We start from the raw sequence: 4,975 nt of genomic DNA, 5'->3' as shown, positions 1-4,975 counted from the left end.
CATCTTCATCCATAGGCTGCACTGACGTCAAACTTGCACCCTTTATATTTGTCACATTGTTGTTTTGCTAATTCCAATCACAATTGGATTGTTAGCATTTAACGTTATTTTTAGCATTATGGGGAAATATGATATTATTAAGCCACCCACAATACAAAGGCTCTTATACCGCACAGTATTTGCCTTCATATTCGTTTTGGATGAATGACTTAGTATCTATCTATGTGTGTTATCACAAAATATGCATCCAGCAATGAAATGGATTCTGTCGAAGTACACACTTTAGGGGCAACGCAAGCCCCAATATTTGGACGGGGAGGCCAGTTTGCGGCTGCAGATTGAGATAAAGGTAGCAGGTCAATAAAAGGAGGAGACACAACAAAACACCGCCCTCCACAAATGAGGCGATGATGAGGAAAAAAGTCTTGGAAACAGCTTCATACCGTAGAAAGAAGATTACGCTGATCTTCAACCACATTTACCGTAATTTCCTGAATATAAGGCGCACCCGTGTATAATGCGCACCCCAAATTTACTTGTAAAATCTAGGGGAAATTATTGTACCCGTTTATAACGCGCACCCTAATTTTAGCACCAATAAATAGAAGAATACAAGAAAACAGAGCTCGTGTACAGATACAGAAATGTCATTTCACTGACTGGTGCACAAGCATAGCACATTGGTAGTTCAAAACATTACCATAAACTGACAATATTTACGGTAATAATATGATTTGACAACTTGTCCAACTTACCAGAATCAAGGAGAAAAAAAAGATGTGACTTTTCTTTTAAAGGCTGCTGTATAACTTGCTCATTTCATCATGATGAATAAATGTTTCTTCCATGGATTGATACGGTCAAATGAAAGTGAGAACGTTTAAGTCGGAAATCCTTGAGAGCTCATCACTGTCAATACGACAGTAACAATAGGAACTATTGTTATTTGGGTTTGAGTTTCCCGACAGACAGATATAGTTGACGGACACACAGGAAGTGTGTTGTTACGTTTGTTATGGTCCGAGTTGCGGAGCTGCAATAAACGTTGACTCAAATGAGTTCAAGAAACTAAATTCTGTGCTTTATGAAGAGTGAAAAAAGCAGAATTTAACACAGACGAAATCATTCGGCCGATTAGAGTGAAGTATTACCGAAACAAAATGGTGACGTCACGTACCGTAATGGTCGGCAACGGGTCGCCACATACGTTTCTTCAACACAACGTGGCCGTGTCAATTAAAAAAAATCGGTTTATATATATATATATATATATATATATATATATTTCTGTCTCCATCCATGTACCCGTTTATAATGCGCACCATGATTTTACAAGTTGATTTTGGGGAAAAAAAGTGCGCGTTATATTCGGGAAATTACGGTAGTAATAATAATAATTTTAAAAAAAAATCAACACAAAATCAAAACACTGAATTTTAAAGGAAAAATGTGTACATTTAATTGGATAATAGCATGTAAAAAATAACTTTGCACGCACTTTTTTAGCTCATTTAGTAATTTCCCTCCATATTTGTAGTTCTTTTCTGCAAACCTGTTGCCTGAATATCTTGCTAACCCCTTAATAATTGCCTAAATTGAAGTGTCAATGTTGACTGAGTTGCAAAGATCTTGGCAGTAAGATCAAAAGTGTTTCCTGCATCACAAGCTGAGGGGAGCACCAGATGGTGAAAGCAATGAGGGGTGAACTAACCTACTAAATGATACCACGTGAAATGCAGCATTTAAAATCCCATCTGGGGTGGCCGGCGGCCCCGCGGACATGCAGTGTGAAACATGACACATATTTACACACCTGCTGATGGAGCGCACAAGCATGTCCAATAGGCTGGTGACATGTGACCTCTTCACCCTGCAGTCCTCTACCCTTCCCACCGGCTGCTCTGACTCTCTACTGAGCGGGAAATGTTCGTTGGCCTTCCATGGGTGTAAACTTCAATTGCCAAGTTGACTTGCTCTGTCATGTGTTGGCTTTTCGGGACCGTAAAGCATCATGACCTCCTCATCTAAGCCTATCTTCTGCATCCTCCTTTCTAGCATCAGGTCTTCTCTTACTACATTTTTAACTACGCATGTGCCGGTATGATATTCTGTTGGTAGTATAGCCTTAAGCCAAAACATCATTGTATCACGGTATTGCAATTACAGCTCTAAAATGTGTTACTTCTAGATTTAAAAAAAAAAAAAAAATTTTTTTTTTCTATGAAACAAGATTTTTATTTTTCAAAACATATTTGCAAATTGGAACATACCGTATTGCCCCGAATATAAGACGGCCCTGATTATAAGACGATCCCCTCTTTTTCAAAACTCAAGTTTGAAAAAAGACATTTTGAACACCAAATTAATTTTTATACAGACAATAATTACAGTACATCTGAAACAAAGGATTATAACAATTAGGGTTGTTCCGATAATGTTTTTTTGCTCCCGATCCGGTCCCGATCGTTTTAGTTTGAGTATCTGCCGATCCCCATATTTCCCGATCCGATTGCTTTTTTTTTTGCTCCCGATTCAATTCCAATCATTCCCGATAATTTTTCCCGATCATATACATTTTGGCAATGCATTAAGAAAAAAAATGAATCAAATATATATATATACATTCAATATATATTCAATATATACATTCAACATACAGTACATAAGTACTGTATTTGTTTATTATGACAATAAATCCTTAAGATGGCATTTACATTGTTAACATTCTTTCTGTGAGAGGTATCCACGGATAGAAAGACTTGTAATTCTAAAAGGATAAATGTGACTTTGTATATTGTGACTAAATATTGCCATCTAGTGTATTTGTTGAGTTTTCAGTAAATGATACTGTAGCCATTTAACTGTTCTGCCCAAATGCATGATGGGAAGTGCAACCATGACTGTGCATAGTGGCACCAATTGATATATCTTCTCTGCGTTGGGAAATAACATAAGGCGTTAAGAAAAAGATTAACTACTACCTTTCTTCCCCACATTGCTTCCCACGATATTTCTAATTGTTGAGAGAGGGATTGTCAGGCTTTAGCCATTTAAAAGAAGGCTCCAAAGACTGCCAAAATCCACTCTACTCATTTTACGCTGCCTTTTAGCTCTATATATAGGTAAAAAGGCACCATTATAGATTGAACGCGACAATGCGTCAGTGGGTCATGCAGAGCATGCGTTAATTGCGTTAAATATTTTAATGTGATTAATTTAAAAAAAAATTTACCGCCGTTAACGCGATAAATTTGATAGCCCTACTTTAAGCCAAAACTAAAGACTCTGGATGAATGTACGACAATTTGTCTGTAACGTTAAATATAATTATAAAACGATTTAATTAAAAAATATATATATATTAAAAAAAGGCATGTCCGTTATTTTTTTGCCGATTCCGATACTTTGAAAATGACGTGATCGGACCCGATCGATCGGGACATTTTTAATAACAATGTATTTGAGAGAAAAAGCATGTTATTTTGCCTCATTCAAATCTTAATATCGGAACATTTAAATATGTAAACTAAAGTGCAATCACGTTCGTAAATGAATGGCTTCTGTTTTTGAAATGTAAATAAACCAATCTATTTTGATAAAACAACAAAATTGCAATAAATGACTTAACCATCAAAGTGAAGTCTAACTGTAACTGTAGTCGTGAAACAAATCTGAATAAGGAAAAACATTGCAATAAAATAATGCAAACTGGTTAAACTAAAAAGAGTAGCTGAGATCTGTGATTACAAAATATCGCTTCAATGGTATCTGGCGTCATCTAGCGTCGTTAATGGGTATAACGTCTAGACCGCGAATATAAGACAACCCCACTTTTTCAGTATTATTTCAATGCAAAAAACACCGTCTTATATTCGGGCCAATACGGTAAGTGTAATACTAAAACAATGACAAAATTTTCTATTCTATTCTAAATAAAGTTAAAATAAATACAGTCCTTTAGGTTAGCCTAAACCCACAGCCACAGCTCAACATTATTACCATCAGAACAAAAATAATTGAATTATTTTCCATTAAAAGCACGTGTGTATGACTCGTATCATGTTTGCATTATACACACACTCATTCTCAACACCGACAGTTGCCAGATAGAAAAAAAAAGCCACCACGTTTTACTACCGCTAGACACGCTAAACACGCTGGAGTGAAGTATCCTATATGGTGTGACACGTTCATGACAGTGTTTATGAACCTTTAATTCTGTATAAATGCGAAATCATATTGGAGATGTTGCCTCCTCGGCAGCCACCCCCGCAAACATGTTTTACATGTTGGTTGGCCCTCCTCCTCGAAGTTGCGGCCTCCTGTAACTTTTCCCATACCAGCGATTTCCTTTTTTTCGATGGGGGTAAAAAGTTCAGGAGTTTCACCTCCTCCGGTCACCCAGTAGCACAGCTAACACACTGACACGAAGCAACAACTAGTGGGGGAGGGTTAACCCGTACAGCTGCAAGCGAGGGATTTCTCTATGCATTTTTGGGACATAAAAAATAGTGAATTCCTTAGGGACAGTATGACGAAAAATTTTAGCGGTTTGAAACCTTGATGTTTTCATACCACGGAATACCTTGAAACCGGTAATCAGCACATGTCTACTTTTAACCTCTCATTAGCCACGTTTACATGCTGACTTTTATTCATACCGATTCAAATCATTCCGAATGGAAATTTCACATCAGCTGTTTACATGTCACTTCATCTATTCCGATCCAGCGTTTACATGTGTCTGCGTTTATTCCGAAAAGACGTTTGACAACTGCCGTCTGACATGCGCAGATTAATCAAAACAAAGATCATGGAGATCGATCGTCAGATCAGCTGCTGTTCTAACTTTTCGAGTGGAAACAAAACTTCAGAATGACACGCCGTTCATTTAAAAAGTTGTGTGGGTGCGCTGTGCGTGTGCTTGGAAGCCATGTTGCATGTGACGTTACTTACGTCACCAAGTGACGTCACC

This window comes from Corythoichthys intestinalis, chromosome 2, assembly GCF_030265065.1.
Source record: "Corythoichthys intestinalis isolate RoL2023-P3 chromosome 2, ASM3026506v1, whole genome shotgun sequence".
Taxonomy (NCBI): Eukaryota; Metazoa; Chordata; class Actinopteri; order Syngnathiformes; family Syngnathidae; genus Corythoichthys; species Corythoichthys intestinalis.
The sequence above is the reverse complement of the archived record's forward strand: the minus strand, read 5'-3'. Positions refer to the sequence as shown.